General features: G+C 34.6%; 1 long non-coding RNA gene across 1 annotated transcript; it reads right to left on the bottom strand.

Annotated features, from left to right (window-relative positions):
• Positions 1 to 26314, bottom strand: LOC113059379 (uncharacterized). The gene is made up of 5 exons (XR_003278083.1): positions 26214 to 26314; positions 18226 to 18266; positions 17655 to 17743; positions 736 to 813; positions 1 to 662 (listed from the first exon to the last, which is right to left on the bottom strand). It is a non-coding gene; the product is annotated as an uncharacterized LOC113059379 (long non-coding RNA).
• Between the last annotated feature and the right edge of the window lie 1361 nt (positions 26315 to 27675).

The raw sequence follows: 27675 nt of genomic DNA, 5'->3' as shown, positions 1-27675 counted from the left end.
TGTTATATCAAAGTCTGAGACACACAGACAACAACACTGAGAGAAATGTGTTCCAACAATCTGTTTTCACCTGCACAAGCTTTCAGAAAGGACCTGGCAAGCATCACCTGTTGCTACAGCGCTAGCTCAAGGGTGTTTGTACAAATATGTTTGTGCATTTGTGTTTGTTGCGGTATTATTGTCATATGAATGGAAAGGTGGCTGCTACAGCGTGCTATGTTTAACCTCACATCATGGAAACATACATCTGTAAATTTCCAAAAACACTGACACCTCGGACTTGATAACTAGGCCAACATTTACATAATCGCAGAGAAAATCTGTGAATGTTTTCTAAAGCTTGCGACCGCATATTTCTGTTTTTAAAAGTGGAAGGTGAATTCATTTGAATTGAACTGATTCAGAATTATTATTTGACACCACAGTCAGATATTGATTCAAATAACTTCTTGTTATCGTTACAGCCATTTCTTGTCACTATCACATTGTAACTGCTTCTCAGAAAACTCGCCCAAATAGCGGCTTCGGGACTCCACAAAAGCCAAGATGGTTTCATTTATCAGAGGCATTTATAATTTTCAAGTTCTCTGTATGAATCACCGTCACACATCAGTTTCAGGGGAATAATCTCGAGCAGGAGAGATCAGGGAAACTCCTTGAGTCTGAAAGAGTAGTACAGTATGAAGAGCACAGAGAATATCTGACTTTGTAGGACTGGCTTTGGATTCAACTCACCTTCATGTGGATCAAGAATTCAGGACGAGACTTTCATGTGCTGTTCTCCAGAGTGACCACAAGAGGGCTTCATGTGTGCTGGAAAGAATCATTGATCAGCTTTGATTTACACACTAAATTATAAAACAGGCCTTTTAATATAAGATACATGATCAACATTGTGTACTACACTGCACAGCAACTATACAGACCAACTATTGAGCCATATTACTAACATACACACACACACACACAAATACATACATTTATTATTTTCGTATTGTATAAAAATGCACTTTTATTACCTTAAAAAATAAAAATGCTACTTAAACAAAAATGTTATAATATATACATATATACTTTTATTTAATTATATATATATATATATATATATTTTTAAGTAAAGGACATATATATGTGTAAAACAACTTTTGAAAAAATTAAAATGCTACATATATAAAATGTTATATTATTACGTCGTGTTTGTATTTATTCAATTTTAATATATTTGTATTAAATTAAAAGAAAGAAATAATAATGAACAAATGTATAAATGTTATTCATAGCCTATATTAAGTATATATATCTATATACATTTTTAGTTTTAATGATCAATTGCCAATTTCACTGATCATATACTTTTTCATCCAGGTTCAATTTCACAAGTTCACAAAATTGAATAGATTTTTTTATTTTTTTAAATATATATAACTATGGAGAAATAGACTAAACTATACCATGTAAATACCCGAATAGATTCACATGGCTGAAGGAAATAGGTAGAGAACTGTAAGAAAGCTTTGTGACATCAGCTGAAATGGAAAGTCATTTCAGAGTGGGATCAAATTATTAGGTTCTGATCAAACATGACAAAGCCAAACTGTTTTGATGTGGAATAAAACGTATTAGGGAATTAATTGGGTTAATTTCAATGTCATGATGTTGACTTTAAAACGAAATATTTGACGCTGTCTGCCACGACTGCCATAACAGCTGAGAGCGTGTGTTGGAGAAGTCGCTAACAGAGCAGTATTAGCGGAGCTGGGGCACATCCGCGCACTGACAGTAGGTGTTAATGTGGCGGTGTGGGTGTTTCACACAGGAAGTCAGCTTAATTGCATTGACAGAGTCATATTTTTTCTGCCAGCCGAGTCTAATGGTGAGGAAAAGAAAAATGCAAGAATGAAAAAGACCTTAGCAGACTGTAGAGAAACAGAAATAAATCAAACTCAGCACACCACGGATCCTAACACTAGATCCCAACCCTTCCCTCTCACCCTGAACAACACCCTGAAATTAATGTTTACAAGACTGCTGTTGTTTTCATCCAGCGGTACATTTTAATTACAGGCTATATTTACAATGCAAAAAATATATATATATATATATGCCTATAGGGCAAAATATCAGAGGTCTTGTCTAATTTTAGAATGGTTTATTATTTTGTTGTTCTTGCTGAACAATTTGCAGTTTTTAGAGTATGTGAATTGCACAGTTATCATCGTTATTTAACCCTTGAAAATCCTTATTTTACACCTAATTTGGTGTTCCTGGTCAAAAATGAGCAGAAATGCTTGTAAAACTCTTTATTATACTATATCTTCACTACACCTTGGATTTAATCTGGTTTTCAATTAGCACAGGTTTGTATTTCTTTTTGCATCTGACTGATCACAGGCCTCACTGATCTGAGCTCATGCACCTCGTTTTTTAGTATTTGTGGATAGTTTTGCCAAAGTTTACTTAAAAACTGAGTTGCATGAGCTCAGATCAGTGAGGCCCACAATCAATAAGTTCCAAAAAGAAAACAAGTTGATTAAAATATTGAAACCAATATTTGGTAATAATATAGCATAATTTACAAGCAATTTTATAAGCAATTTATTTTGTAGGCCAATCATTTAGGACCATGTAACAAGGAGGGGACAAAAATACCCCAAAATACAATAATAATAATAATAATAATAATAATAATAATAATAATATAAAAAAATTGGAAGGAAGTTGTTAAACCCTGCATGAGCAAAGTAAGCATTAACTAGCATTTTAGATTAACATTAGGGTTAAGCAAAAAAAAAAAAAAAAAAAATCTAATAAATAAATAAATAATAATAATTCTGTATTCTGTATAATGCTGAATTGTTTGCAGTTTATCTGATCTTAACAGGCATGTCACTGATTTTGGGGTCGTGACCTACCAGTTGACGCCTGCTTCATCTGTCATAGATGCAAAAAACTGTAGAACCATGAAAAATAAATACACTTTTCAACTTTAAAAAGAGATGAAAACGTTTCCTAGAATTTAGAACATGACATTTAATCTGGATTCGTGAGTCTTATAAAAACAGTGTGAAGCAGTTTATGGCAGCAGGATTGCTCCATTCAGAAAAACATGGTGAGCCAGCATCTATTAGATCAGCACAGTTCTGATCGTGGTTCAATATGCTTTACACTCCCTAGACATGAAAGCAGAAGAGTTTGAGACGCTAATCGCCCGGATCTACCACCCATGTCAGGCCCTAACAGGATGTTGATTTGAAGATCTCTTTAGATAAGATCAGCTTTCTGATCTACAGTGTGAAACTGATGAACGTGCAAATTCAACAAAAACCTGCATCCTTCATACAGTGCATGACATAAACAAAGGCAAACTCTAACTGTTTGCTTTTTTTTTTTTGAACAGCTGTCAATCAAAATGATATGACAATATGATATGACAATTCATTCAATAAAATTAATTTATATCTCTATATACCTTAATGTAGTAACCTTAATGTAGTTAAAAAGGCAATATATATATGGTATAAATATCTAGATTTTCCCCTCTTGCAATACAAGGGGAATACCCCGACCCACAACAGGAAAATTGCCCAACCAGGATATCTGCCAGCCCACCCGTCTATAGCTGTCAAGAATCAGCACTGTGAACAAAACAATCATGCCTCCTCACCCATGTGCTAACACAGCAAAAAAAAAAAAAAAAAAAAAAAAAAAAAAAAAAAAAATATATATATATATATATATATATATATATATATATATATATATATATATATATATATATACACATACATACATACATACATACACACACACACACACACACATATATATATATATATATATATATATATATATATATATATATATATATATATATATATATATATATATATATTGTTCTTCAATCTGGCCTTGTTTGTACATTTTAATATTGAATATTCATATTATATATATATATTGGTTGGGCGTATGGGTTAGGAGCTATGATTTCTTTTCTTTTTTTAATTTTCATATTTTATATTTTATTATATTTGATCAAATAAATTTTAATTTATTTATTTATTGTATTAGGGTTTTTTATTTATTTTTTTTTATTTGTGTATTTTTTATTAAACACATGCACACACACACATAGTTTACAATTAACTGTACTAGATTGACTGTCCTTTCTGATGTTACAAAAATTCCAAAACTCAGAGATTGTGTGAAACAGCATGTCCTGAAAGTGCAAACTCTGCATGTGATTCTATCACTAAGGTTAAGATACATATCTGTAAATGTGAAACCAGTGTGAGTAGGAGAGTAAGAAAAAGTGTGAGAAAAATGCAAATCAAATACAAATTCAAATCTTCATCCCCTTCAGCTCATTACCAAATAACTGACATGCATTTGATCGCGGTCTTTGAGTCCCAGCAGGACACGTGAGCAGCAGAGAGTCCATTAGTCCTGCTTAATTAAACCACACACCTGAACTCAAATAAGCAGCTCAGATAAAGAATCCTGCATGACAAGAGTTTGCTCTGCTTGGCTGGACATTATTCGCCGGCATAAAAAAAAACAAGCATGAGAATGTATCTCCATCAGGGTTATTACAGTTAATAAAAACTAAAACTAAAACCATTAAAAGTTACTTGAAATTAAACGAAACAAAATAATACTATATATATATATATATATATTCAGTGGCGAAATCAGACTTGAGAAAGTTTGCAATTTGTTCACGGAGGGTTTTTCCTGCCACTTCTTCTTTTCTTGTGATTTCATCAGATTTATGACCCGTTTGAAGCACTTAAGATAAATGTGACTTTATTACAGTAATTTGAAGAGACAAACCACACACTGATTCCTAAAATTCCACAGAGTTTGAAGTTGGGAGCGCTTGCCTGCCATTAAAAGCACTCGACTGACAAGCAGCAACACATCACTTGGCAAAAGCTTTTATGAGGGAAAACTCGCCGCCTTTGGAGATGATCGGTGACTACGCTACACTTTACCTGTTGTTCATTTGCTGAGGAGTGAAGTTCATCTGTTTCGCATAATTGCATGGGCTGGATAACAGGATGAAACCATGGCAACATCTGAAAGCTTCAAAGCACACCTGTGCTCCAGTCAATCGTGAGCGTATGGGGTCAGCCACACAGGATGAGCTGAACTGTGACAAACTTGTGCTGTGAGCATCGGATTTATTACATCTACCAAAAGCATTTCAGACATGATTCTATTAGCATTAATCTGAGAAAAGACATTTTATGACATCTCTTTCAATTATTTTCTCCAGAAAATCCCCTATGTTTTACATCAGTAAGACTTAAAGATTAAAAAAAGCAACGTGATTTTTAGTGCATACAATACATTAAGCAAACTTTTCACTTAAACTGATCTATTTTAATATGCTGTCTTCTTTTAAAGAAACAGGTCACTTAAAAATGAAATGTCTGTCTTCATTAACTCATTCTAAACCTGTATGGTTATTTTTTCTGTGGAACACAAATGGTTTTTATTTTCCTCCTATAGAGCAAATGCAGAATCTAAAAACTTGTGTGTCTGTGCACAACACTTAAAAAAGTACACATTTGAGTGTCATTCTAAGGCTGTGGAAATCGGACATTGTTCCTCAGTTTAAGACTTGGTTGACTTGACTTAACTGAATATTGCATGTGAGAGTCCGGGATGGAGTTATGGGTAATCTTGATCAATTTTACAGTAAATGGCAATCATTTCAAGATCATATGGCCCTGATCAGCAATAGTACTTTAGCTCTGCGGTAAGATTTTGATTCAATTCATAGCACATTCAACAAATGTGTAAGGGGCAATCACACAGAACTGTATGACAGCACAAAATGAGTACAATACAAGGATAATATTACACTGTAAGGAAAAGATCAGACAATTTTGTTAATCCAAAGTTTGCATCATTTGGAGTCTTCACAAATGTTGTCATCATCTGAAATCTTTGCAAAAAGACAAATATTTACAGCAGTCAAATATGGAGTGCCTCAAGGATCTGTATTAGGCCCCCTGCTTTGGTATGCTGCCTGTCCTCTGTTGAGTGCTTGCTTGTTTTTCTACTGAAACTGCCTATATGCCCTGATTGTTCTTTTATTATTGCTAACATTTTAAGTATTTTGTACTTTTCTTGTTGTTGCTTTGTTTGGTGTTTATTGTGTAATGCAAAACTAATAAAAATACCAACAAAAAAAGTACACATTTATGCATTATTTACTCTTAAAGAGTGCATTTTAGTGCCTGAAAGGTACATATTTGTACCTTAATAGTAGATGTTAGTACCTTTTAATAAAGTATACTGAACCAGTGACTGATTTTGTCAATTTTTCAAGTTGTGCAAAATAAATTGAATTAAATAAGTAAGGGTTAATGTACATCTGGCCACTGAATAATACGGAGGGGACCTGTATCACTCTGAAGAGGGTTTTTCTGCGATAACAACTGGCTGGATGTAAATTATCACACGTTTTACACGGCTACTAGCCAAATAAGCAAGTAATTAGACATGAAATATTGATTTTAGCTGAAATATTTGAACACAAATCTTCAGTGAACACAACAGTTGCGAACAAGCGGCAAGATCAAACTAGACGGACAATAAAGAGAGACAGTACAGTCAGTCATACCACTTATAACACTTATATTTTACCACATAAATAATTATGGTGATAAAAGATTAAAGAAGAAACTGTTCTCAAATCTTGCCAGTTTGTTAGTACTCGTATAATGCATTTGTATGAAATGAGAGAGCGAGTCCGCAATACCAGGATGACATAATTAAATAATTGTACACAATTTTGAATGGAATTGTAATACTTTATCAGCTAAACAAACGCAAAGTGAATTCCACCAAGACAAAATAGTTCCTAGCAAGAGTACAGCACAGACTTCTGTTTCCCGGATGAGCCTGTGTTATCAGCTTTTACATGTTGTTATCGAGGGATAGCATACCTCGGAATGTCGCGACTGACCAATCAGAATCAAGTATTCCACAGAGCCGTGTAATAAACTAAAATAATTAAAGCTGGTCAAACATGGACTCTATAAACAGCAATTTTGCAATAAAAATAAAAATTGTATTAGCTAAGAAAAAATGTTACCTTCATTTAATTGTATTATTTATCTGGAAGATAAGTAATTAATGACTGATTTTTTTTTTTCACTATTTTTAGAAATTAAATATTCAGTAGGATTTTGAATAATATAAGTTCATGAAAACTGCAGAAAATTGCTTTAATAAACTGTTCAGGGTCTGTACGGTTTTTGAAAGAAGTCTCTTTTGCTCACCAAGACTGTGTTTATTTGATAAAAAATATGATAAAAAACATAATATTGGGATATATTGATGTAAACGGTTTACTATTTGAATGCTTTCTGAAACTAAATGAATTTTTCCTTGATGTAAAGCTGAATTTTCATCATCATAACTCCATTATTCAGTGCCACGTGATCCTTCAAAAATCAGATGATTTTCAACTCAAGATATATATTTTTTATTATTATCAAAACAGTTGAAAACAGTTGCGCTGCTTTATATTTTTGTGGAAATCATGATGAAAAAAACAAACAAACTGACATTTCAAAAGAAAATTTATTTGAAATATTAATATTTTAAAACATCATTAGAAATGTCTTTATTGTCACTTTTAATCAATTGAATGTATCCTTGCTGAATTGAAAAAATATATATATTTCCAAAAAAAAAAAAAAAAAACCTTTTAAGATTTAAGAGATCCATAAAATGTTTCAGATAGAGTTAAGCATTTATGCCACAAATAGTAACGCTGGTTTGATTACACCGAGAATGAAATGAGCTTCAATTACGCTCTCTTGACAGAGACTTTCCACTTCTTTTCTCCAACCAATTAATATTCCATGTTGTTTTTGACAAGTGCTCTACATCACTCCATTGAAATCAATGGGGGATCCCTCAACCAAAGAGAGTGCTTCTCCCAAACCTCGTTGCCCCCGATGATAGTGACAGAAGTCAGTAATTGCCACCTCCTCAGACGACTTCATTAAGACGAGGATTGTCTGTGCGGCTGATCTCAGAACAGCTGAAACATGATTACGGTGTAGCTGTGACATGTGGGGCCAGCATCCTCTGTCTACAGACGCTAGCGTTACTGGGACCAGACAAATATCCAGATCATCCGTCAACCTGCTGTCATTAGCTGCTAATGATTTGATTATTTTGTAGACGAACCATGATATAAATCTCTTTCACAAGCACTTCCTGTGTAAATTAATCAAAACCGTTTGGCTAGAGCTTGACAGACATAAGAAAGGAAATGATGTCTTTAAGAATGACAGTCTGTAAATCTGAACATAATACTTAATAGTACAAGAGTGATGCAGATAAATGGGTCATATCATACATGTATAATTATTTTTTTCCCCGGGTAACACTTATAGTTTGATCAAAGGTCTGTTGTGCCATAAATGGTCATGATTAATTTATCTGCATAATTACTATTAAAAAATGGTTTCTTCCACATTTAGACTGAAAAATTTTCATTTTAATTTTGAATCAGAAATTCCTACAGAATATATATTTTTTAAGTGTAATCAAAAAAAAAAAAAAAAAAAAAAAAAGGTACTCCAAAAATTAACACCAACAACAACATTTTATTACAGTAGAAGCAAAAACAGCCATTAAATATTCTTCAAATGATTTTCTTTGTGTGTCTTGAAAAAGAAAGTCGGTAACACTAACACCTATTAGTTGCTTATTAGCATGCATATTACTAGACTATTAGCCATGCATCAGTGCTAATTAAGAACATATTAATACCTTATTCTACTTGACCTTATTCTACATCCCTAATCTTACCCAATACCTAACCATAACAACTACCTTGCTAACTATTAGTTAGCAGCAAATTAAGAATTCATTGAGAGAAATGTCGTAGTTAATAGTTAACAAGTGTTACCTATTCTAAAGTGTTACCAGAAAGTCATACGGTTTCTGAAAGACTTTAGGGTGAGTAAATAATGACACAACATTCATTTTTTGGGTGTACTAACCCTTTAAGACCCACATATCAATGCCTTTTTCCCGATACATTAATGTCCTGCACTTTTTCCATGATCTAACCCTTGCCATCAAATCCAAAATAGTTAATATCACCATAATTTCAGGAAATCACAGCTTTGCAAATCACATTATGACATGACTATTCAGAAAAAAAGGCTCCAAAAGGTACTGTGATGGTACCTTTTCTAAAGGTACATTTCTGTACCCCTAAATGTCACAAATTAACACCTTAAAGGAACATATTAGTACTTAAGTGTACATATTAGTACCTAAATGGTACATATTAATAACTTTTGAAAAGACACTGCTCAGCTGATAGCATTTGTACCTTTTATTTTTGTACCTAATTATTTTACATTTCTATTAATGATTTTTGCAGTCACAAACTATGCCCATACAGAAATAAGTGTTAAATTCTCAAAGCTGTCATCGTACAATGATCTCAAACTATCAGTTTGATTGCTCTTGATATGACCATTTAAAAAAAATACTTTTCAAACCTGAAGAAAACAATGCAATGAACATAACAGGCCAAACACATACTGTGCAATGCAACCCTGAATTTCTTCAAAATGCAAAAGGTGAATGTAAAACTTGACATTTTACCTACACCCTGCATGACTCATATCAACAAGTGACAACCAAGTCTGGGAGGATCATCTCAGCTGAGTGCAGCTTGAATACTGCAGACACCCATTCAAAACATCTATAGTCACTGACTTAAATCCCTGAGATTTAATGACACATTTAACTGCAGCTTGTGACTCCTAAACTCCTAAACTACACAACTGTGCCTGTGTAGTTTAAAATACAGTTTAAACTAAAAGTATATATATATATATATATATATATATATATATATATATATATATATATATATATATATAAACTTTTATTTTAAACTGCTTAATTTGAGTATGTGAACTGCACTTAAAAGACTGTGCTTTGTAAGTTCTATTTTAGTGAATTTTTTTAAAACTTATTTATAAGCTATTTGTAGCTGTCATATTGTTGTGCACTGAATTACTGAGGTGTGGATGTGTGTAATGTAATTAAATTTTTATGTGAAGCATAAAAATGACAAATAAAGGAATCTCTCCATCTCTATTTACTAAGCAAATACTTAATAATTAATTGAATAAATTACATTATATTTAATAATACATCACTTATATAAAAAAATTACAGTAGATAATTTTGTAGTTACAAAAGATTTATTTTTCGAATAAATGCTGTTCTTTTGAACTTTCTATACCCCAAAAAAAGTAAAAATAAATAAAAATAAAAATCCAAGTTTCCATTAAAATATTAATGCCCTATTTTAATTATCTAAACTCAAAGTGTAAAGTGCACGGTCCAAGTGCTCTCAGGGCATGTCCAAATCCACTTTTGCTTTTTAACAACAGAAAGCCGGTTGGCGGTATATATATTTAATTAGCCTACAAAAAAGTATTATGCACCAGGTTTGAGTTGGTTTATGGCGCAGTCTATTTTCAGCTCCTTAAAATAGCAATGCACCAGCAATGCACCTGAACACACCTCTTTTTTAGACCAGCACGCCCATGGGCGCACAAATGCATTTACTAATTAAACGACGTGGCGCTGGACAGGAAAATGCGAACGGCGCAAGACTGAAACTAGTAAACACACTTGCGCTGCGCCTTGCGTCGCATTACGCCGGGTGTATGATAGGGCCCTTAATAATTATTCAACTCTTATAATAACAAACTAAATATTTAATGTGCAGCAAATCAGCATATTAGAATGATTTCTTAAGGAGCACGTTACACTGAAGACTGGAGTAATAATGTTAAATAAATCAGCTTTGCATCACAAGAATATATATATATATATATATATATATATATATATATATATATATATATATACACACACACAGTAAGCAGTTATTTTATATCGTAATAATATTTCACAATATTACTATTTTACTGTATTTTTGATCAAATAAATGTTGCCTTGGTAAGCAGAAGAGACTTGTTTAAAAAAAAAAAAAACACTGGAGTAATGATGCCAAAAATTCAGCTCTGGGTCACTCTGCATACATTTGAAAATATTTACCAAAAGTTATATTAAATTGTAGTAACATGTCACAATATTTACTGAATATTTGATCAAATCAAAACAGCATAAAGAGATGAAAACATAGTCTACTTCAAACTTTTGAATGCTAGAAGACAAAGAGGACAGAACTATGGGAGTGAAGGCAGTCGGTCCACACGCTCTCAGACACCTCCAGCCAACATGCTTCTATTATCCCTTTCAGAATTCAGCACGATGCAAATGGCCTCTTGTGGAAGGCATATCATACCCATCCACCTCTCAGGGATCACTCCAGGGTTGCCAGCGGCTCCGAATTGGCCGAGATTCCCGAAGGGACACGAGGGGGTTTAAGCCTCTGCAGTCCAGTAAACCCACAGGCCTGCAGCCCTGGGAAATGTGGCTAATTGTGAGCACCTTGGCTGCGGGTTTCTCTTCGCCTTAGGTTCACCACAGCTCAAAAACAAGTCAAACGGTGCCCAAATATGAAGCAAGTGGGCCCAGAAATGTAGGGGGAGCGTGTCTTTGAGTTAATCTGGATTGGCGCCGATAAGAGGTGGCGTTCTTTTCTGCCGCATATCGGCGTCTGACACCGTGCGAAGGCTTGGGTGGATGGCGGCGATGCACATTGGAGCACTGGAGGCGAAAGCAGCACATGCCAATGCTGGACACTTCCATACCGGCATTCTTCAACAGCAAGCATGGCATCTCTAAACCCAATGTTTGCGTGCTGAAGCGTATCGGTTCAAACAAAGTCTGGGCTTTTAAGATTAGGCTGGGGCTTGTGAATTTGGGATGCAGGTGAAAATGACATGCAGACGTCACTGAGGTGAGACAAAACGTTGGCAATCAAAGTCAATATTGACTGTATGTAGTTTCAGAAATGCTCATGACCGCAATACCGTTGTCTTTTATAATTGGTAGGAAATACCCACATGAACGTGAAAGCAACCACAAAAACTTAAGGTCATACTTTTCCAACCACACCTTCATTCTCTTAAACAGCTAGTTTAAAATAACTGATGGAGGCAGACTTTGTTTTGGAAGCATGTGAGCAAATTGCTCTTTTTAAAGAAACATTTTGGAAAGATCATTTAAAGAGGTAATTTAACGTAATTGTTCAATTTCACGAGATACCCATCAACAACTTCTAAACGAGGCGGAGCTTCGAGGCAGGGGATTGCACAACCCACCAATCCATTTCCTTTCATTCTATTTGTGAATTTAGTCAAAAATAGAAGCACAAATCAACACAAAGCGGCTCCTGTGCTTGTTGTGGAAAGACCAGCGATAGTTTGCTTCAAGTAAGCCGTAGGAGTTTTGAAACGGAAAGTGCCACAACAAAGAGCGAAAACACGAGGTCCTGTTCAATACGATGAGTAACTGTGAGTAATAGCAAAAGTGTGGAATTCATTGTAGTGGTATGAAGATTCAAAATGACATTTAGAGTATTTCCCTAATTACAGTAAAACTGATTTCTGAATCTGTTGTGAGTTTCATGCCGTGGGAATACTGTACAGAGACGATGTCTCATCTTAAACTGTTTCTGAATGAAATTCTCTTGAACGATTCACAATTTCTGCCACATTCTGCAAGTGCAACTCGTTTAAAATGAATAAATAATTTTCATTCTGGGGTCTTGTGGGCACAGATATGGTGATATATATATATAGAGAGAGGGGTAGAGAGACAGAGAGAGAGAGAGAACATAAATTCACCTATACATTCAAAAAGCATTAATAACTTTCAACACCCACATTTAATTTTACCAGATGATTGACAGAAAGCACACAACATCTCTATTTATGAGCAATAGAAAATAGGATCGTCAGTTCAAATCCAAGAAGCTTGTGCCATTTTTTTCAGCGTGAAATGAACATGTCTTATGTGTGTCTTGACCAAGTAGCACTGATTTCTAAGAAACACATTAAGTTAATGTTAATGAAAATCCAGTTATCAACTTCTGAGTATGTTTTCAGACAATGTTCTGTACATTAAATTTTCTAAGCTCACCATAAGAAAACGTTTAGATCCTGTAAGTTAAAGGCAAAGTCACTTTGGAAACATCTGCTACAATGAAACTATGAAATGTTGCATAGCATCATCTTAACTGTGAATCATTAATGGCACATTACAATACCGTTTTTTACTTTGGTTCAATTTTTCGTTTAAAGGAATAGTTCAGCCAGAAATTAAAAGTTGCAGAAACTCACCCTCATGATATAGATAAGTTTGATTCCTTATCAGAACAGATTTGAGGAAATGTAACATTGTATCACTTTCACATCAATGGATGCTCTGCAGTGAATGGGTGCCGTCAGAATAAGAGTCCAAACAGCTGATAAAAACATCACAATAATCCACAAGTAATTAAAACACCACTCCAGTCCATTAATTAACATCTTGTGAAGTAAAAAGCTTCATGTTTGTAACAAACCCATCACTATAACTCTATACTCAAATAATAATTTGTTAACTTGTTTTTATCAGCTGTTTGGACTCTCATTCTGACGGCACCCATTCACTGCAGAGCATCCATTGCTGAGCAACTGATGGGATGCTACATTTCTCCAAATCTGATGAACAAACAAACTCATCTACATCTTGGATGGCCTGAGGGTGAGTAAATTTCCAGTCATTTTTCTTTTTTGGGAAGAAAACATCATTATGGTGAAATGACCAATTTACTGATACAATAAGTTGATTTTGAAGCATGGATTAAATGTTTTGTGTGAGTTACAGACATGCAATTTGAGATTGTGAATATAAGAGTTGTGATGTCCCATAAAACATTTGTTACTGTTGCACCTCGAGTTTGGAGAATGTTTCAAAAAATGAGCCAAATCGATTGAGAAAAACGTCCAGATGGAACAATGACAGTCGTGTTTGCCTGCAGAGCTGTCATGACTCCAGGTAAAACATTCTTCATGGAATAAAAACACACCTGATCATTTCACCCTTTACTTTAGAAATGTTTGGGAATCATGGAGTTTCAAATAAAGAGTAATAAGAAAATAACAAAGGCATCAAGAGACGCAAGTGGACTAATGGAAAGTTTGATTGTGTTAGTCAAGCCATGTAAAAAAAAAAAAAAAAAAAAAAAAAAATCCTACATGAAATTAAACAGTGTTTATAGTACTGCTAATTTGACTTATTAAAGAGTGAGCCATAGATGGTCTGTTTAGTGATCAAACGTTCACATGCAACAATATATAGGGTCCCAAACCATTACGACTGAAATAACGTTGCTCCCCAGGGACGATACTAGTATATGAACCCCGTAAGTGACAGCTGATGGCTTCAGAAAGATAATTAAGTTTTCAATTAGAGATGCATCTGACATGGCAATTGTATCAACTTGTACAGATGAGGAGCGACTGAAGGAAATGCAGATGTATTATTACTGCAAACAAACAACGTGCTTTCAAAACAGATGTCATGATTTCTGATGTCTTTGTTTGACAGCTACATCAAAAAGAAAAGGCGAAATATGTGCTAAAATAATAATACGACAAAGTGTTTGCAGAGAGTAACATTTCTCAAAAGAGGATGAGCTGCATAACCATTTTCTTTTTTAAATTATGGAACCCTAAATTCATAAATAAAAACATGCAAACAAATACAATCAAAATAATAAATAAATATAAAATCCAGACAAACAAATACACTAAAAACATGCAAATAAATAAAATAAATAAATCAAAAACATGCAGACATAATTCCTAAATAAATGTGTACATATATAAATTCAACATGCAAACAACAAAATAAATAAAATGCGAGCAAACAAAGACATAAATCCAAAATAAATAATTGAAACATGAAAACAAATGCAATCAAACAAATAAAACACATACAAAACAAACATAAAATAAACAAATAAATAAACATGCAAAAAAGTAAATAATACTTACAAACAAATTAACAAATAAAACATCCAAGTAAATAATTAATCAAAAATGTGCAACAAAAAAGACAAGCAATCCGAAATAAATAAACACATCGTGAAACATAAAATAAAATTAATAAAACATACAAACAAAAAAAACATGCAAATAAATTAATATCATGTAAACGAACAATGACATACGTCCAAAATAAATATAGTAAATAGAATATGCATATAAAATATGCAAACAATAAATAAATGACAAAACAAACAAATATTGCATTTTGAAACAATCTACAATAAATGTATTAGATCCTGACTGCTAAAGAAAAGCTAAACTACTGATTGGTTTGGCAGTGGCATTTCTGCAAAACCTTTGTCATCTGTCCAGACATGCAATTGTGTTTGTGTAGAAGATGCACTACCCACTGAATCTGATAGATTCAATTAGTGAGAGTCTATTAATTTTGTGCTAATATCGCCGCACATTCTGTGTTTCTTAATTGAGCCGGGTGCAGGACGGCTGCGGTTCAGAGAGGAGAGGAGTCCGTGTCTGCTCATTAAACTAGCTGAGATCTACACCTGGGGTTCAACCGAACTCAAGGCCGAAGGCCACAGAAACATGGGCCATAATTACAGACGAAGATGCTATAGAATCATTTATGATAATGCAATCACAATAAATGTTTTAGTAATCCTTGGAAAAACAGAAGGGGGGTGGGGCAACAACATGTGAATGCAAAACCACAAATTCTGCCATAAATAATAAGTTCATCTCATCTCCATCACAACAAGGTCTTAAATCAAATATCAGCTTCAGAGAAGCCATCCATCCATTTATAGTTGCTTTTACATATTTTCTGCAGTAAAAAGGCACCGTATCTGTCTCTCGAAATGTGTCAGGTATTACAGCAATTTTTGCCTCCAATTCCAAAAACATGCATTAACCCCCTCCTTAGGAGGAGCCATCGTTCTTTTCTGGTGCAAGCTAAATATCGCAGTGAAACACAGCTGTTCGAGGCAGCAACCTGGCAGCCGGATGAGAGTAACCCAGCACAGGAAGAAAGCATCCATGTTATCATGCGCACACATGTGGCCTGTGTAAAGATTAAGCCGTATTCATCCCCGGCTGCCTGCTCTTCTGCCTCAGTCCATCACAGATATGGCACCGTTTCAGCCAGGAATGCAGGAGAGGTGCCACGGATTTCACACGCTCCTCAAATCGGCGGGACCCGAGACGCCGAGGTGTGGTGCACCAGTATCGCCTCCCTCCCCTCCCGGCCCGGAAAACCACGTTTGTGAAAATGTCATTGACATTCACGCTCCCAATAATAATAATAATAATAATCCCCGGAATTCCCTAAACGTCAGCCGAATCACGTCTTTCTGCAAATATGCCGTTCTCTCGCTCAAATTCTCGCTCGATAGTGTTAAGAACAGACTCTAATGTTTTCTAACCCTGAATAAGGAAGACCACACAGGTTTGGGGAAGAGGCTTATGGTGTCAATGCCATGTTGGGACCCTATCCGTGTTAAGCCACTAATAATTCCTGCTGTTTGGTTCAAAAGGAGACACGCAAAGAGCAGACAAAGTGATGAATGCCGTGTATTTGGTGCTAGTCGTCCCGTGCAGACAATGAACAAGCCACACTCACAAAGGAGGCCTTGCCTGTGGGAGCAGCTATTAGACCACGTCATCCTTTCAACCAAATTCAGTGCTAAAATCCAGATTAGGTGTTAAACTGGAGTATAAACAGGGACATAACCACCATAGACAACTATTAGATGAAAAAAAAAAAAAAAAAATTATATATATATATATATATATATATATATATATATATATATATATATATATATATATGTATGTATGTATGTATGTGTGTTTGTGTGTGTATATTATAAGTAATGTATATATGATAATCTTTAATGTATTTATTTATATTAATTATTATTTAAATTATATTTATTTCTATTATATTTTTCTAATATATATATATATATATATATATATATATGCACATATATATATATATATATATATATATATATATATATATATATATATATATATTACATTTATTTATTTTAAGTAACAAAAGTTTTTTTTAATGGTTTTAAATTTAGTTTTAGTTAACTTAATCCTGATATATTCACTTAAAAACATGAAATGATGTGCATCTTGGTGAAAAATCAATCAATAAATATATTTTTCAGGGTCAGATTCTTAAACGTTTACATTTTGGGAGCCCTACATTTCTGGGAGGCAGACATTTCTTTCAAGTTTTAAAAGTCAAAAGTAAAAGTCATATTCACCTGCTCTGGTTGTCATGTGATCATGTTTCACAGTTGTCTGTTTTTTTTTATTCATTTGTACCTTAGCTCATAAATGATACAAATATCTTGCCGTAGCACTGGGAAAACATTTTGTTACCAGAAGGCTGTCACCAGTTATAACATGTGTTTTGAACAGATTAAGATACAAACACAAACAACACAAAGTGTAGATTGCATGGAGATTAAAAAAATACTTTTAAAGTGCAAAGTTTTTACCTGTTCTTAATCAAATAAGGGTACTGACTATTGTTAGTATATGGGTTGCAATTGTACAAAACATGTTGTTAGTAATCAAATTTGTGTACTCAGGCATAAGCAATGCACTAACCTCTCAGAGTTGTGAAAGTGAAGTGTTGTTTGTGGGCGTTGTGCATTTTGTGGCGTGCATCTGTGAAGGGCTGCCGCTGCAGAAGTCTTCTGTGTCAGCAGAAGCATTTGATTTATTCAACAACCACTGGTGCAGTATATTAACTATAATTTATATTTATCATCACTTGTACCCCAGTAGACTTCAACAAACCGTTTAACACTTCAGTCTTGCATGTGGCCCCCTTAATAGCTATTATGCTTGAAGGAGCACTTTAAAGATTTCAAATCATTTCTTTGGGCAAACACTAATGAATTATGTCACCCTAACTATCCAAAAGGGCCAGTGAACCAGTGGTAATTATGGGCCGACAGGAAGTAATCGGTGTATGTGCATCGTGTGCAAGGGTCTCACATTTAATGATCAGACCATGATTTATAAGAAAGCACTACTTTATTGTTACATAGTGTTTCAACTGATTTTTGATCGGTTTTCACTGGTGACCACTGCTGTACTGTTTTGCTGTATATAAAGCCACTTTTAAAAGTATGTTTTATATTGCATATTACACAAAAATACAATACCTACATACCTGTGTTGATGTGTTTGTAGGCCAGGTTAGGGGTTCAAATCCTGCAAAATAAGATTGAGGATTTATTTAATTCTTTTCATGTTTGGATGCACTAACACTACATTAGAACATTCAATATTTGGTTTCGTATTCTATAAAATAGATTTATTTATTTCATATAAAATAATTTAAAATAAAATGTTTTTGTTGATGAATAAAAATGGATATACTGTAGTGATAAAATATAAAACATCAGTTTGAACATTCTTCAAATCATCTTCGGTTTCAAATAATGACATGGTGAGTAAAAACAAAAGCTGATGAAAATGTTTGCTCACATATTTTTATGAATGAATGAATGATGCATTTAACAGCTTGAGTTCATGTTTGCAATATTTTGCAATTCTCCTCAAATTCTCTTAAAAAATTAAACATTATCACAAAATCAATGCTTTAATTTGGACATTAAGGTTTTAATGTGTTTGAGAACACCACCAGGAAAACCCACTCGAAGCAGAGAGGCTGCCTCTGCCCTCCTAAACCATGTGAAGGTGGACTAAATTTAATTACAGCCTCTATAAAATCCATTTGGCAAATATTTCAAGGTACAGCACAAGCCCAGAAATTGCAAACAGGACTGGCAAGCGCACACAGAGTGGCTGATGGGGAGTGACAGTAATCCATGAAGAGAAGAACCAAATTACTGCATTTATTCCCAACCCCGTTTCCTATTCTGTGATGGATTTTTTTTTTACTTCTTTAAAAAAGAGAAAACACATCTGCTGAGCAAATATTTCAAATAATGTTTGTTTCATGTTTGTGTACTTCCATAGAAGCAAAAGCTGAGAAGTTGAGCCAGAAACACAACTGTCAGTCTTTGTGATTCACTTATTCGGGTGTTAATTCGATTGAACAATCAAAAGAGGAGAAAGAGAAAAGAAAGAGAAAGATTGCTCTCTAGAGCGCTTTGTGTTGTTAATTGCCATTTAGCAGTTTCTTTTTCTCCAAAGTGTAACACGTCACACAATTGAAATGTAGTTCTTTTGGGACATGTAGGCACTTTGTTATTGTTCAAACGTTTGATAGGCACAAAGTCTAAAAGTTTTGCGCTCTATATATATATATATATATATATATATATATATTATACATAAATGGGCAGCTTGAACATTCTTCAAAACATCCTTTGCACAGAATAACAACAGAACAGAATGAAAATTTTGGGGGTTAACTATGCTTTTTAAGTAGAGGTGAAATTGATAAAAATATTAGTTCACGATTATGCATTATCCAGAATATGCATTATCGAATGTGCGTCATCATTCTAAAAGCTCATTTCATTATTACTGTAAAACTTGATTTCTGCATTGCTAATGTCACCTGACAACAGGTTTACCAGACATTTCCACATCGAATTGATCACTGCATGTGTCAACTATAGATGTTTACCCAAATTAATCTCACATAATTATACATATAATAAAAAAATAAGTATATTTGACCATTTATGGATTTATTATTATGCTTTATTCAAACTACATAGCATTCATTTAACTGCGTAAGTTTAAAACTCCTGCATTATGAAACATCACCTGACAACTGCTGACTGTTTTCAAACAGGTTTCCAAACATTTCCACCCCGAACTCACTTATCCGCTGAGTCATAATCACTGCACTGGGGTGGTCAGAATGCTTAAATTATGTTTCTCCATATTAAACTGAAATACAAGAAAAGATTTTGACCACTCATTTAGTAAAACACCTTACGAAGCACGTTAATGACACAATTTCCATTATGCAACCGCATTTCCGTACTCTTTAGCGCTACAAGAAGTCATGTGCCGACTATAGACGTTTACCCCCCAAAACACAATATAATAATATATAATAAAACATTTAGTTTATTTTACTATTAAAAGCCCTATTCGCACAGGATTAGTATTACCTTGTGATCTTAATACCGTGCGAATCGGCCATGTTTGTAATACGTAAAATTAAAATTCCCCTGCAAAAGACCTACCATATTTAGCCAAACACAGAGGTCCTGTGATAATACTAGTCCAGTGCAAATCGGCATCTCTGTGATTTGGCCTGGATTTACTGGGTCGTATATCATTTTTCAAGGTTTTTGTTTCATATGCACCTTTTTATCCATCTTTCGCAAAGAATGGAGCTATGTTGAAGTGTTTGATATTATTTTGGGTGCTGTCATCATATCGCTACACCATAAAATTTACAGAAACAGAACACTGAAAAGGTTATGAGGTTAATGTGTTACAAATAATTCAAGCATAAAGCTTGAGATATTATTTTAACCTTGTGAAATGTAAATGACACAGCGAACTATATTATTATATTAAGAAACTATATTATTATTATTTTTTTTAATCCATCTGGACCATAGCCTTGACATCCGGCTATCCGAGAGATTAATCAGTAAATTCGAGTAAAATTCCAGGCTTCACTTATCTCGTTCGAATGCACCACATGAAATTCAGATCTGTGTGTGGGAAGGATAATTTCAAGATCACACAAGGTCCCTAGATAATACTAATCCCGTGTGAATAAGGCTAAAGAATGTATAATTATGCTTTGTTTATTGCATCCTATCTTAAAGCATTCATTTAGGGTGACTACATAAGTTTGAAACGTTATTTCTTCGTTACTTACACCTTCGGACAACTGTTGACTGTTTTCAGACAGGTTTCCCCAAACTCATTCATTAGTTGAGTCAATGTTATTGGTCAGGTTTAAACAGTCAGAATTACAGATTCTCTCTGTATATTAAACTGAGATACATCTTAAATATTACTAGTGTGACCACACATTTAGTAAGACACGTTAGGAGCATGCCACAATTACTACAAACACTACAAGAAGCCAAGTGCCGACTATAGATGTTTACCAAATTCAATATTAATTAATAAAGCATTTTGCTATTTTTCGAATTTTTTATTATGCTTTATTCATTGCATTCTATCTTAAAGCATTTGTGTACGTTAACTGCATATGTTTAAAACTTTCTGCGCTACTAATATAACTATACAACTGTTGACTGTTTTCAAACAGGTTTCCCTAAACTCACTCATTAGTAGAATGTTACTGGTCAGGTTGCTCAAATATTGTCTCCCAAATATTAATCTGAGAAAAAAATAATTACTTTAACATCTTAATTCCATCTAGTGCGACCAGAGATTTAGTAAGACATGTTAAATGCCACATTTTCCATTATGCAACATCATTCCTGTTCTCTTAATTGCTGCAGAAGGCACGTGCCGACTAGAGATGTTTAACAGAATGCAATCTCCCGCATGAGCCGACTCGGTGCACATTCCCCATCGGTGAGATCACAGCCAGGTGAGGACGTACAGCGTGGTTCCTTCACCCTCAAAACATCAGAGCGTGGCCTAGTTTCAGTAAGCAGTATGTGTCGTCGATGTAATCTTCACATGGGGGCTGCGTTCGACTGCCATTCTGCGAATGCACAGACAGAGAAAGACCACACAGACTAACCGGGCTGAACATTTACGCTTCGAACATGAGATTACATCGGCCTCACCCACGCTCCCCCACTGTGAACTTGCATGCCCAAAGCCAAATCTAAGGGGACGCATTAAAGACGCTTTGACTGAGATTCAGGTAGCAGCATTATTCTGCATCTTGGAAGCCGGGGTGCTATTATTAAACTGCCACATGCAGGAAATTCGACGCAGGCAAACGTGCATCGCACTATACTATTGTACACAATGCTGATGCCACAAACCCAGTTTTAGTTCCTGCCGTGCTCAGTTGTGCATCTTTTGTTGCACCTTACCTCAATTCCCATATTTCTGACATTCATATCTGAACACCTGATGTGCAACTTTGGCAGCGGGTTGAATACGAGATCATCAGTGCAGCTTTGTTAAGATATACTGGCCTACAAATGCAAAGGAAATCCAAGATGCAAAGAATATCTGGGTAACAGTAGGTCACTGGTAAACCTGACACACAAACTACTCATTAAAACACGCCAGATGCACATTTCTAAACCTCAAGCAGGAAACATACACTTAAAGCTCAGTGCAAAGTCACAGGAGAATATTAAGAAATTACACTTTTTTGCATTTCTGAAGAAAAGATATAAAGAAATTATTATGAACAATCAATTGTGTGTATATATATATATATATTCCAAAGAACCATATAGAGATCTCAACAAATAAGGATTTGTACTTTCCCTGCTAATGTTTCATTAAAAAATAAATTAAATTGTCTCCAGACAGCCATGTACTAAGTACAGCCCTCAATAAAAAATTGGGCTTGTCTAATTTTTCCACAATTTTTTTCAGCAAAACAAACTTTAAAGTAATACCCTTCATGCACAAAGCAGTATAAGATAAACACTTCATTTTTATTCTCCAAAGAACCATGTACAAAGTATTTTTTCTGCTGGCCTAGATTTGTACTTGCTCTGCCGAATTTACACTAGCCTAACCACAACAACATTTTACACTGGCCTCACCAAAACAAAATTACGCAAGTTATGCTTTTATTTTTTGCAACATATTTTACATGAAGTTTTCTCCACTGAAAAACAATTGTACAAATTATAAGAGCATGAAAGCTTACAAAATTTCAGTGAAACCTCATCTATTAATTTGATGAAATCAACAGATTTTGATGATGCAAAACACTATTTTTATGCTTGCAAGACATGAGAATACATGCACAGAAGATGGGAAAGTTCTAGAGGGGTTTGGGATAAGATAAAGGCCGATTAAATCTAACTGAAATGTAACTTTTTGGAGAACAAAAAACATTATGTATATTATTTTCAGCAATCAATCACCAGGCCCTTGAGCACAGGGAACTGGAGGTGCGCTGCAGTGGGCAGCCCGTACGGTGTGCCATGCACTAATGGGCAAAACCCAGAGCGGGATGCCTCTAATCAGCCAGGCTGGGAGGGATCAAGACTGATTTTTGCCACAGGGCATTTAGCGTTCCTGAAGAGGCACGGATGGGCTGGTGGGAGGGGGTATTGTCTGCCACGGCTGTGCGTTATAGGATTGAGCTCAAGTTTCCTTTGTGCGTCGATTTTTGTTGAAGGATTATGTTCTTTGAGAGAGTTGTGCGGGCAGGGGGACGGAGCGGAGGCGGTGCAGCAGAGGGAGGGCGCAGGGAGCCCAAGTCTTTGTTTGGAGCGCCGATCGGGAAGAGAAGAGGGAGAGAGGATGTACAGATAAGAGAGGCATAGCTCAATGAAGCGAGCATCTGTGTTATAACGTCATTAGACTAGATGTCAAGCGAGTCATGTAACCAGCCATGTAACAATTCAAAATCAATTTACCTCCCAAGAAGGAGCTGATCTCCAAGGCACTCGAGAAGCCCTGTGTGCATTCCTGCCAATTGAAATGCCATTTAGAAAGTTTGAATATTCCATGCAAGCTCTCAATTAATATAAGCTGCATGCAATAGCTGTTTTGTGTCAACTTTCCAAATATTTCATAGCAGCTAGGCATCTACATTACAAGTGGACCACAGACATTGGACATTTAATTCTAGGTAAATGCAATATTTTTGCTCCACACGTTTTTGGGGTTCCCAACTTCTTAAAGCATCACATTTGCATCAGATAACCAACATATAGCACATCATTTGCATGCCTGAAAGTACACTTGAGTAACCGTAATTACACGTGACACCAATTACTCTGTTACTTTGTATTAAATTATAATGGAAAATTCCACTAGAGAATTGGAGCCTAATTGCATCTTAATTTGCATAGTTTTGCATATTAATCACATCTCAGATGAATAATAAATTTCAGCAGATTTTTTAATTTATGCATAGATACAAAATAAGAAAAAAATTATAATCCATTGGGGGGAATCAGAAACTATTACTTTGGCATTTGCACTGATTCTCTCATTATCCAGCGTCTAAGTAAAGTTACAGTGTGTCACTCATACCTTGGTAACATCTTCATACACATATCTCTCATATTTCTGTGTACAAACCACAATAAGTGAGGTTTTATTCATCAAAAAATGTTGTCCGATAACAACATTCAATACCACTATTCGTGCATGAGTGTTACTGCATTAATGTGCAAACTAATGTTTGCATATTCATTTCAATTATGCCTTTTTTCATTTATTATTTGCTTTAGGATCACTGCAATCAAGACTATCTTTGTCTTGCAAGTCCAAAATAAAATCCAGATAACAAAGCATGCAAAAGGTTATAGGTGAATAAAACTTTTTCCTCTTTGCTATTTATTATTTAAAGCACTTCCCGCTATAAAATCAAAACCTAAAGTTTGTAATCACTCTGACGAAGTAATTAATTGAAATCAGAAACTGCTGCAAGATTTTTATTATTCTGTTCATTCAAGCCACAGATGTAAAAGCATTTCAGACTGACAGAGATAATTACTGTAATACATCTTAGAAAGGTTTCCATATCTGAGAGCAAATCCAATAATGATGAGCTGCAATAGCAATTATTTATCAATAAAAATAGTCACAGAATACAAAGGGGCGGGTAAATTGTGCAGGTGTCTGTAGTCTTGGTTTTTATGCCTCAACCCTGAATGAATAATCATCATTTTCAAAAGAAAACACAGATAGCAGGCGAATACAAAAGCTTATGACCTGTAATCAGCGGAAACAGCAGGAATTTAATGATGTTTTGCTCTGCTGATCACATTTAAGCTTCAGAAACAATAATGTTGTGCACCTGTGAGGTGTGTTTGGGTGATGCCGCTAGTTTCGGAGAGGGGGGCACATTTTACAGCGGCTTGCCCACCTGTGTCACTCATTTGCATGAAATGATTCAACAGGAACACTTGTCTAACCTGCTCAAATTTCTCCTTATTCAATGGTTTATTCATCATCACTCAGCACGTATATTATATAGTACATACATGTTTATATTCATGCAGATGGAAGGTAAAGGGAAAAAAAGATGTTTGCTAGGTTAAATGAGAAAAAAAAAAACAGAAGCTGTCCCAAAGGTTTAACTTCAGCTGTGAGTCAAAAGTACAACTATACAGGATGGTTTCAAATGTCAATCAAATTAAAACTCCAGTCTCATCATATTTTTGTAAAGCACACTAGACTGTACTGTGTTCTCAGGACAGGGGCATTCATTGTATTTATTTATTTATTTTATAAATCCAAGGTTGAGGCAAATTTCACATGTGTTTTAAAATGTTAGAAATGTGTGCATTTTAAAAATATAGAAGTATTGTTTGCAACTATTTGATATAATAAAGCAGGCTTTGATAGGCTGTTTAATTGCATATTCCATTGTGACAATATGCCCCTTCAGTTGATAACAGTGCAAATGTTTAGGAGCATTTTTGTAGTTAAGATATATTTAGGTATTTACATTTATTACCATATCAGCTTCACTGGCTATTACATGGCAGATACAGATTAAACATTCAACAATATAATAGCTTAGACAAAAAGGGCAAAATTGTATACATCTAATTCTATAAAAGATTCTTTAAATATACTTTACTTGTGACAAAAATTGTAAAAGGTTTTGTGGCTTCATCATACAAAATAAGACAGCATTACTGTAGTCAGGAACTTGTGTCTATGCATATGATGACATGGCAAAAAATAACAGTGAGACAACTTGCCCCGGTGTCTCTAATACTATTCTAAGTGAAGAGAGAAAAAAAAAAAAAAAGTATTGTTGCATTTTCTGATAGTTTAATATTAGGGAACTGATTTCATATATGTACTGAAAATCGCCAAACACCAGTTGAATCAAAATACAAGCACAGAATGAAGAGAGGAAAACACATAGCGCAACATCTGAACGCAAACACACAGATTTGTAACGACATTCAGACATTTCAAGTGCGCTTTTCGTTTCCAAATAAGTTATATTGTCAAACCTCAGACGATTTAGGAGAACAAAATAGGACATTCTGGCCAAGATTGTGGATATTCAATTTAAACGAAAACTTGCACTGTATAATTTATAACTTAATCATAATAAATGCTACTTACTTTGTAAGGCCATCCATCAGCATCATCATACCATCCAACATCTTTGCGTCAAAGGTGGCGCGGGAGCGCGCATGGGTAATATGGGTCTTTGCCTCCATCTACTGGAGAAATGACACAAGTGATTTGAAACCTAAAGTATTATGGGTACAGTTTGGGTTTGCACTGAAGACGGTGCTTCTGTAATTTACGAGTTTTCTTAAAGTGACCAGATTGCATTTACAACTAAATGCGCGTTCGTGTTGCAACGATTCACGTCTCTGGCTGTATATAGGGAACTTGCATTTTTGACATGTCCTTGGAAGAGGAGTATTGTGTTACTTAAACACGATAACAACAGCCAACCTTGGTGGCATCAGCGCGTGCGCCTTCATGCCAGCTGCGCGCGACCTCTCCAAAGCGCGCGTGACATCACCTGCGCAGACCGTCTGCTGGCCAGCAGTGCCTCTTTTATAGTAAAGATGTGGGGAGTGACACTAGGACACTGATCATCCTGGCATCACAGTGTTGGGGAGCCCGGATCCCAACTTTTTTCAATTTTAATTGAACTGTATATTTCAGTGTGGAGTTTGACAGTGGTGTGAAACAGTTTGGAATGATGATATGGGAGCAAAAGTGTCCCATTAAGTTGAAACTCCAACTTCATTTTTTTAAACCACTATAGACATATAAACTATTTATAAAAATTACAAAAAACAACAAAATCATTAAAATGTTACAATTCTAATGGAAAATATAAAAATAAAAAAGCAATATTTCTTATTTGAATTTAAACTTAATGTACTGATATATATATATATATATATATATATATATATATATATATATATATATATACACACAAAGAGACAGAGACATTAAAAAAGGGACAAACACAAAAAAGTAACTAAAATTTAAATGAAAATAAAATAAACCTTTTTTTGTAATATTAATTAAAAAATATATAAAAGTGAATAACAATTATAAAGCTGAAATAACACTATGATGTGGCTGATATATATATATATATATATATTATTCCAGCTAATGAGATTTCACAGCAAAAGCTTTCTAGGAATTAAATGAATTCTTATTTTGCATGCTGATAACTCCATTTTAAAAAGACAAATAAATATGAGAAATGGTCATATGCAGCCTGGCAGATCAGTTTATTATAGAGCACTAAATTGAGATTATGACAGGCATCTCTCTCCTAGGGACCATGTCCATGTGTCTAGTATGCTCTCTAAAGTCAAGTCTGATGATTTGAGAAGTGGGATGTGGTTTTTTGCAAACATTTAAAGTCATATAAGACCTATAAAACAAGTTTGTGTTCTTTTTACAGGCTGTTGACACTTGACAGTGGCAGAAAGCAGTGTAAAACCCTCGATGACATTATATTTCTGCTTCCTGAGGATGTGTTTGTATTCTCTGACCAGAGCAGTGGGTTTTCACTCCTGTTGCGCAGAATCCTTTTAAACCGATA

The sequence above is a fragment of the Carassius auratus genome, chromosome 41 (genome assembly GCF_003368295.1).
Source record: "Carassius auratus strain Wakin chromosome 41, ASM336829v1, whole genome shotgun sequence".
NCBI lineage: Eukaryota > Metazoa > Chordata > Actinopteri > Cypriniformes > Cyprinidae > Carassius > Carassius auratus.
The sequence above is the reverse complement of the archived record's forward strand: the minus strand, read 5'-3'. Positions and strand labels throughout refer to the sequence as shown.